The sequence below is a fragment of the Sus scrofa genome, chromosome 7 (genome assembly GCF_054392235.1).
Source record: "Sus scrofa isolate SSC_HxYL_T2T_F1_AM1 chromosome 7, Sscrofa_HxYL_maternal_Yorkshire_Landrace_v2.0, whole genome shotgun sequence".
NCBI classification, from domain to species: Eukaryota; Metazoa; Chordata; class Mammalia; order Artiodactyla; family Suidae; genus Sus; species Sus scrofa.
Genome location: NC_139389.1, coordinates 62677643 through 62687480, shown reverse-complemented (window position 1 = coordinate 62687480; position 9838 = coordinate 62677643).

Genomic DNA, 9838 nt, shown 5'->3' with positions numbered 1-9838 from the left:
GAAAGAACCTTTGGGAAAAAACAAACAAACAAACAAAAAAAAAACCAGCACTTTTCATGGAGCGTGCTTATGGGATGCTTTTTGCCAGGAGAGGCTACAGATTGAAAATGAAAAATGTTTCAGATATTTGTGAGTGGTAGATCCATAACAAAGCATGGAAGAGGGATAGAGGAATATTTGGGCTCCAGTCCTAGCTTTTTGTTGTCCTGGGTGGGCACCACCAGGTCCTTCACAGAGATCTTCCTCTGATGCTCAGCTCTAGCACATACACGACGTAGTTTTAGTGCTCATGGTTCTCCATGGACAGCTGGAAGTGACAGCATGTCCAGCTCTGCAGTTTTTAATGCCCTCAACCTTAGAGTTCCCACCACGGTGCAATGGATGAAGAATTCAACTGCTGCAGCTCCAGCTACTGTGGAAATGTGGGTTCACTCCCCAGCCTGGCTCTATTGCTTAAGGGATCTTGTGTTGCCTCAGCTCTGGCTTGGATTCAATTCCTGGCCCAGGAACCTCCACATGCTGAGAGTGCGTGACCACAAAATAAAAATTTAAAAATAAACATACATACGAGGCTTTCAACCAACCCTCATGAACTGGTTGGCTTTTGTGTGTTAACGACCCTTTGTTAGAGTCAGGGGCTGGATTGTAGGTCCTGGAGCAAGAGTACAAATGGAGACCCACGGACCAGATGTCTAAATATTTAAAGTCCACGTCTTGTTTCAATTCGACCTGGTGCTCTGGGCATAATTCTTGGAAACTTAGTGAGTGAGGGGAAGGAAGTGATGTTGCTGGAGATCCCCGGTCAAGGCCAGAGGACAGTCAACAGTGGCCAGTCCAGCCCTCACTTGATGGCTGGTGATGGAGGGGGATGTGGGGCTGCTGCGTCTGGAACACCTGGTTCTAGGCAGCAGCTAGGGGTTCCTCAGTGTTCACTATGGGAGAGGCACCTGAGTGACAAGGCTCAGGTAGAGATGGGAGATTCTGGGGGCACCAAGCTGAGTAACAGATACAAGGGCGCCATCTACTGGCCGAGGAGATCAAGGGGCTCTGCATCCACTGTGGGCAAAGAAGCCATGGCTGAAGGTGCAGGGCTGCTTTTTGGGGCTTAGAACAGGTTGAAGAGGAGCCTCTTCTCCAGCTGTATCCCAACCTTGGCTCCTCCACCTGCTGCACCTTCGTGTGTTTGGCGAATGTGTATGTTGGTATATGGTGTTCATTTGCATCCATGAGGGGTTGGGGGGCATGTGTTTCGGGAAAGGGAGGGTAGATTAAGCAGATTGTGCTGTTCTGATGACAATTTCCCGTGTGTTAGAAGCCCAGAAAAAAAATTAGTACAAACTAAAAGAAAGACAATTTTGGCATTCACAAGTTTCCAAGAAACTTCCATGTACCATGGGTGCACTCATAATTTTTTTTGGGGGGGTGGGTTTTAGGGCTGCACCTGTGGCATATGGAGGTTCCCAGGCTAGGGGTCCAATCAGAGCTGCAGCTGCAGCTGCAGCCTACACCACCACAGTCACAGCAACGTCAGATCAGAGCTGCGTCTGCGACCTACACCACAGCTCACGGCAATGCCAAATCCTTAACCCAATGAATGAGGCCAGGGATTGAACCCACAACCTCATGGTTACTAGTCAGATTTGTTTCTGCTGCACTGTAACAGGAACTCCCATAAAAAAATCTTTAAAAATTATCCAAAGGGGCAGATATGCCACCTGTACCCCCAGATAAACATATATAAGCTTTAAAATCCTTTATAGCTTCCTTAATGCATAGTATTGGTTTTTAAAATACATACATATACAAATACATACAAATACATATTTGAAAATTACCAAAGTAATTACCTCAGAATTTCATTTCCTTGTTAGCCCTTTCAATCACCTTTTGTTTGGAAAGGTGGTTGGTCAGCCTTCTGTCTTGCAATATCTGGCATTTGGTTCTTGAGAGAGTTGCTTGCGAGTGTCATTTCACTCTTCTACAAACTGGAGACACATTTCATTAGTTTTTGTTCTCATACCATCAAGTCAAAAACTTAAGAGTAGAAATTTAAGAAAGAAAATGTTGAAAGGAAGTAGCTAGCCTTCCTTTAAGCACAAAGATCTTTATCCTACAGGAATAACTCATATTTTAATTTAAATATCTAAATTAATCATGGAGCAAAAATACAAGCAGGTAGAATATTGTGAAAGAAACTTTCTTTACCAAACATTTAACTCGTTCAATCACAGTCTCAAGGCATTGTATTTTAACATAAGAAACTCAAAATTAGTGTTCTCTAGTGGCTCAGTAGGTTAAGGATCCAGAGTTGTCACTGTTGGGACTCAGGTCACTACTGTGGGCTCAATCCCTGGCCCAGGAACTTGTGCATGCTATGGGTATAGCTGAAACAAAGCAAAACAAAGAAACAAAAAAACAAAAGTCACACATGGATTTGAATTAATAATATGACTTTGTTAGAGTTCTCACTGTGGCTCACCAGGATCATGGGCATCTCTGCAGTGCCAGGACACAATTTCAGTCCCTGGCAACTGCAGCTTGGATCTGCCTGGGAACTCCACATGCTGTGGGGTGGCCAAAAAAGATAAAGAATATTACTTTTTTGAATGGACCAAAAATGCCAATCATATTAATGATTAAGTTCAATTTACCTAACATTGCTCAACTCATAAAACATATACAGAACATCTATTAGAAGCCAAGAATTGATAAAAACAACAAAATTACAACCAAATGCTGAGCAATCCTCAACAAAATGGACTGAAATTTTTCAAAAATATATCCTACTCCAGAAGACAAAGAGGAGGCCACATCAAGAGGTAGGAGGGGCAATTGCATGATATAAACAACACATACCTCCCTGGTGGGAAGCCCCATGGACTGGAAAGTAACTGAATCACAGAGACTCACCTACAGGAGTGAGAGTTCTGAGCCCCACATCAATTCCCCACACCTGGGGATCTGGCACTGGGAGAAAGAGCCCCCAGAACACTGGCAATGAAGGCCAGTGGGGCTTGCGCATAGGAGCTCCATGGAACTGGGGGAGATGGAGTCCTCATTCTTGAAAGGCACACACAGACGTTCATGTGCACTGGGTCCCAGGGCAAAGCAAGGTTTCCATAGGAATCTGGGTCGGACCTGACTGCAGTTCTTGGAGGACATCCTGGGAAAACAGGGGGTGACTGTGGCTTGTTATGGGGGAAGGGCATTGGAGGTATAGCTCTTGGGAATATTCATCAGCATGCCTTTCTCTGGAGATAACCATTTTGGGAAAATCTGGACCCACCCATCAGCACTGAGAAGCTCGAGGCCAAACAACAATCCATGTGGGATCACAGCCCCGCCCCTCAGCAAACAGGCTGCCTAAATACCCCCCTCACACAAAAACACAGCTGCCTCTAATCTAACCCAGAGACAAAGCCCCACCCACCAGAGGGATAGGAATCAGCTCCACCTACCAGTGGGAAAGCACCAGTCCCTCCCATCAGGAAGCCTACAGCAAGCCCCTGTACCAACTTCAGCCACAAGGGGGACAGAACAAGCAGGAAGAAAGGCTACCACTCTATTGTCTGCAAAAAGGTCACCACACCAAAAAACCATAAAAATAAAAAGACAGAGAACTATAACTCAGATAAGGGAGAAAGAAAAAAACCCAGAAAAATAGCTAAGCAATGAGGAGATTCTCAGCCTCCTGGAAAAAATGTTGATGCTGAAAATGAAGACATTAGAAATAAACCGGAGGCAAAGATGGATAATTTTCAGAAAACACTGAGCAAAGAAATATAAGATATAAAGCTTAAACAAGAAGAGATACAAAATGCAATAACTGAACTAAAAAATTCACTAGAAGCAGCTAACAGCAGAATACCAGAGGCAGAAAAACAAATAAGCAAGGTGGAGGACAGATTACTGGAAATCAGTGATGTGGCCAGAAGAGAGAAAAAAGATTGAAAACAAATGAAGAGAGTCTCAGAGCACTCTGGGACAACATTAAACGCACCAACATCTGTACTATAGAGGTGCCAGAAGGAGAAGAGAGAGAGAAGGGGACAGAAGAAAGATTCAATAGCCAAAAACTTCTCTAACATGGGAAAGGAACCACTCACTCAAACCCAGGAAGCACAACAAGAACCATATGAAATAAACCCAAGGAGGAACACCCCAAGACACATATTAATCAAACTGACCAAAATTAAAGACAAAGAGAAAATATTGAAAGCAGATAGTGAAAAAAACAAAAAACATACAAGGGAACCACAATAAGGTCATCAGCAGATTTTTCAACAGAAACTCTGCAGGCCAGAAGGGAGTGGCATGATATACTTAACGTGATAAAAGGAAAAAACCTCCAACCAAGATTACTCTACCCAGCAAGGCTCTCATTCAGATTTGAAGGAGAAACCAAAACCTTCACAGATAAGCAAAAGTTGAGAGAATTCAGCAACACTAAACCAGCCTTACAGCAAATATTAAAGGAACTTCTCTAGGCAGAAAAGAAAAGGCCACAACAGGAAATAAAAATACCACAAACGACAAGACTCACTAGGAAAGGTATATAAACAGTAAAGATACAAAAACATCCATGCCACCAAAATCCTGAGAAGAGGAGGGTACAAATGCAGGACACTGGAGATGCACTTGCAATTAAGAGACCAACAAATCAAAACAATCATATGTGTACATATATACACATAGACTCATATCAAAACTTCAGAGTAACTGCAAACCTAAAATCTATAATTGATACACAAACAAGAAAAATCAAATCAATTACAACATTAAAGATAGTCATCAAACCACAAGAGGAGAGAACAAGAGAAGATGGGAAGAAAAAAAGAGCAACAAAACAATAAAATGGCAATTAGAACATACATATCAATAATGACCTTAAATGTTAATGGACTAAACATGCAAACTAAAAGACATAGACTGGCTGAATGGATACAAAAACAAAACCCATATATATGCTGTCTTCAAGAGACCAACTTCACTCCTAGGGACACATACAAATTGAAAGTGAGAGGATGGAAGAAAATATTTCATGCAAACAGGGATCAAAAGAAAGCTGGAGTAGCAATACTCATATCAGACAAAACAGACTTTAAAATGAAGAATATTTTAAGGGACAAAGAAAGACATTACATAGTGATGAAAGGATCAATCCAAGAAGAAGACATAACAATTTTAAATATCTACGCACCCAACACAGGTTCACCACAGTATATAAGGCAATTGCTAACAACCTTAAAATGACAAATCAATGATAACACAATAATAGTGGGGGACTTTAACATCCCACTTACAGTAATGGACAGATCATCCAGACAGAAAATCAATAAGGAAACACAGGCCCTGAATGAAGCATTAGAACAGATGGACTTAATAGATATTTATAGGACATTCCATCCAAAAGTAACAGAATACACAGTCTTCTCAAGTGCACATGGAACATTCTCTAACATTGATCACATCCTGGGCTACAAATCAAGCCTCACTAACTTTAAGAAAATTGAAATCATATCAAACATCTTTTCCAACCACAACACTAAACAGCTGGAAATCAACAACAAGAAAAAAACTGCAAAAAACACAAACACGTGGAGACTAAACAACATGCTACTAAACAACCAATGGATCCCTGAAGAAATCAAAGACAAAATTTAAAAATACCTAGCAGCAAATGACAACAAAGATACAACACTCCAAAACCTAGGGATGCAGCAAAAGCCTTTATAAGAAGAAAGTTTATAGCAATACAAGCCCACCTAAGAAAACAAGAAAAAGCTCAAATAAACAAGCTAACTTTACATCTCAAGCAGCTCCAGAGAAAACAGACAAGACCTAAAGTTAGTAGAAGGAAAGAAATCCTAAAGGTCAGAACAGAAATCAATGAAATAGAAATGAAGAAAACCATAGAAAAGACCAATGAAACGAAAAGCTGGTTCTTTAAAAAGATCAAAAAAGTTGATAAACCCTTACACAGACTTATCCAGAAAAAAAGAGAAAGGACTTAAAGCAATAAAATTAGAAATGAAAAATGGGAAGTAACAGTGGACATCACGGAAACACAAAGGATCACAAGAGACAACTATATGCAACTCTATGCCAATAAAATGGAAAACCTAGAAGAAATGGACAAATTCTTAGAAAAGTACAATCTTCCAAGACTAAACCAAGATGAAATAGAGAAGACGAATGGACCAATCGCAAGAACTGAAATTGAAACTGTGATTAAAAAAACTTCCAACAAACAAAAGTCCAGGACCAGATGGCTTCACAGGCAAATTCTATCAAACATTTAGAGAAGAGCTAACACCTCTCCTTCTGAAACTATTCCAAAAAACTGCAGAGGAAGAGACACCCCCCATCACCCTGATACCAAAACCAGACAAGGATACCACAAAAAAAGAAAACTCCAGGCCAATTTCACTGATGAACATCGATGCAAAAATCCTCAACAAAATACTAGCAAAGCGCATCCAACAATACATTAAAAGGATTGTTCAATGTGATCAAGTGGGATTTATCCCAGGGATGCAAGACTTCTTTAATATCTGCAAATTAATCAGTGTGATACACCATACTGAAGAATGAAAACCATATGATCCTCTCAATAGACGCAGAAAAAGCCTTTGACAAAATCCAACACCCATGTCTGATTAAAAACCCTTCATAAAGTGGGCATAGAAAAAACCTACCTCATAATAAAGTCCATATATATGACAAACCCAGAGCTAGCATCATTCTCAATGGTGAAAAGCTAAAAGAATTCCTGCTGAGATCAGGAACAAGACAAGGATGTCTGCTCTCGCCACTACTGTTCAACATAGTTCTGGAAGTCCTAGCCACAGCAATCAGAAAAGAAAAATAAATAAAAGGAATCCAAGTTGGAAAGAAAGTAAAACTATCACTATTCGCAGATGACATGATACTACACCTAGAAGATCCTAAAGATGCTACTGGAAAACTGTTAGAGCTCATGCATGAATTTGGCAAAGTCACAGGATACAAAATTAATACACAGAAATCAACGGCATTTCTATACACTAACAATGAAAGAGCAGAAATAGAAATTAGGGAAGCAATCCTGTTTACCATCTCCTCCAAAAGAATAAAATACCTAGGAGTAAACCTACCTAAAGAGACAAAAACCTGTACTCTGAAACCTATAAGACAATGATGAAAGAAATCAGAGAAGACACAAACAGATGGAAAGACATACCATGCTCTTGGATTGGAAGAATCAGTATTATCAAAATGACCATACTACCCAAGGCAATCTACAGATTCAATGCAATCCCTATCAAAGCACCAAGGACATTTTTCACGGAACTCAAACAAAATATTTTCAAGTTTGTTTGGAAGCACAAAAGACCCAGAATAGCCAAAGCCATCCTGAAAAAGAAACATGGAGCTGGAAGAATCAGGCTCCCTGACTTCACACTATACTACAAAGCAGCAGTCATCAAAACCACATGGTACTGGCACAAAGATAGAAATATAGATCAGTGGAACAGAATAGAAAGCCCAGAATTAAACCCATGCACCTACAGCCATCTCATCTATGACAAAGGAGCCGAGGATATACAATGGAGAAAGGACAGCTTGTTCAATAAATTGTGCTGGGAAAACTGGACAGCCACATGGAAAAGAATTAAATTGGAACACTCCCTAACACCATACACAAAAACAAACTCAGAATGGCTTAAAGACCTAGATATAAGACCAGACACTATAAAACTCTTAGAGGAAAACATAGGCCAAACACTCTCTGACATAAACAACAGCAACATCTTCTCAGATCCAATTCTTAGAGTTATGACAGTAAAAACAAAAACAAATGGGACTTAGACTTAAAAGTTTCTGCACAGCAAAGGAAACCCTAAACAAAATGAAAAGACAACCCACAGAATGGGAGAAAATCTTTGCAAATGAATTGACTGATAAGAGATTAATCCCCAAAATTTATAAACACCTCCTACAGCTCAGTACCAAAAAAAAAAAAAAAAGGGCAGATCTAAACAGACAATTCTCCAAAGAAGACTCACAGATGGCCAAAACACATGAAAAGATGTTCAACGTCACTCATTATTAGAGAAATGCAAATCAAAACCACTATTAGGTACCACCTTCCACCAGCCAGAATGGCCATCATCAAAAAGTCTACAAACAGTAAGTGCTGGAGAGGGTGTGGAGAAAAAGGAACCCTATCACACTGTTGGTGGGATTGTAAATTGGTGCAACCACTGTAGTAAACAGTATGGGGATTCCTCAGAAAACTAAATATAGAACTACCATTTGATCCAGTAATCCCACTCCTGGGCATCTATCCAGAGAAAACCATGACTCGCAAAGACACATGCACTCCAATATTCATTGCAGCACTCTTTTCAATAGCCAAGACATGGAAACAACCTAAATGTTCATCAACATATTTGAATAAAGGAGTGGATCAAGAAGATGTGGTACATATACACAATGGAATATTATCAGCCATTAAAAGGAACGAAATACCAGAATTTTTAGCATCATGGATGGACCTAGAAATTATCATGCTAAGTGAAGTCAGTCAGACAATGAGACACCAATGTCAAATGCAATCACTTACACGTGGAATCTAGGAAAAAGAAACAATGAACTTCTTTGCAGAACAGATAGTGACTCACGGACTTTGAAAAACTTATGATTTCCAAATGAGACAGGTTGGGAGGCAGGGGTATGCACTGAGGGTTTGGCATGGACATGCTATAAAATTTTGTTGTGATGATTGTTGTACTCCCATCAATGTAATAAAATTCATTAAGTATTAAAAAAAGAAAAGAAAAAAAAGCCAAGAATTGCAAGAAGTTAATAATTTAAGCTATAAATGTATTTCATATTTGGAAGGAGATAACATTTTATTTTTTTAAAACCTAAATAATACATATTAAAAATGGAAATAAAGAATAATACATAGTAAATCAAAGGGCTATGATAAATACTACTCATGAAATAGTGTTAGTAATATGAAATATTTCTATGAAATATGAAAGGAAAGAGATATTTAAGCAGCAGCATGTCTTCAGTCCGAAGGTAAGTTCTGGAGGGTGGGAAAAGCTGGTGGGATGGGAATTTTATTCTCCATTTGGCCCTCTCCAGGTGAACCAGGTGTCCCCTTGCTGCTGGCGAGGCTGAGGGCTCCTTGGTCCAGCAGAAACATTTCCACTGTGGACTCTGTTATTTCCTTTTTCGCAAGCTGTCCCACCCTGGGACTCCCGAGCCCCTCACCTCCCCCCAGAAGGGGCCACAGGTTCCAGCCAGGATGTTCTCCTGCAGGGCCAGGGAAGGAAAGGGTTGTGTGGTTACCTCAGAATGCCCAGGCGATTTTGCCATGTTTGTGTTGCTAAGAGCAATTTTTTTTCCACTTTGAAGGGACTTGATGCCACATGGCTCCTCCAGATGTTGCCAGGTTTAGTGTTTTGCTGTTTGTTTTCCCCCCCAATGTCTGCACTCCAGCTAATGTTGCACAGATAAAATTCAAACTTGGGATAAACCGAAAAGGAGGAGGAGGGGAGGGATGGGGGTAGACTGTTTCCATTTTGAGATCCCACCTCTTCACTCTGCAGAGACTAACATCCCTAACCTTTAGAGCCCTCGGTCTTTTCTCCCACCTACTCCACCTGTGCTGTAGACTGGAAATAAGGCGGCAGGAGGAGGGGTGCTCTTAGAGGTCACAGTGTCTGGGTTCTAAAGGGAAAAACAGCCCCTGGCACCCAGGCGTTTGGCTGCCTCCTCCTTCTGCCAGAAGGGACAAAGGATGCAGGGTTGTGCTCCGGAGCTGGGGGGCCAAAGGACTTCA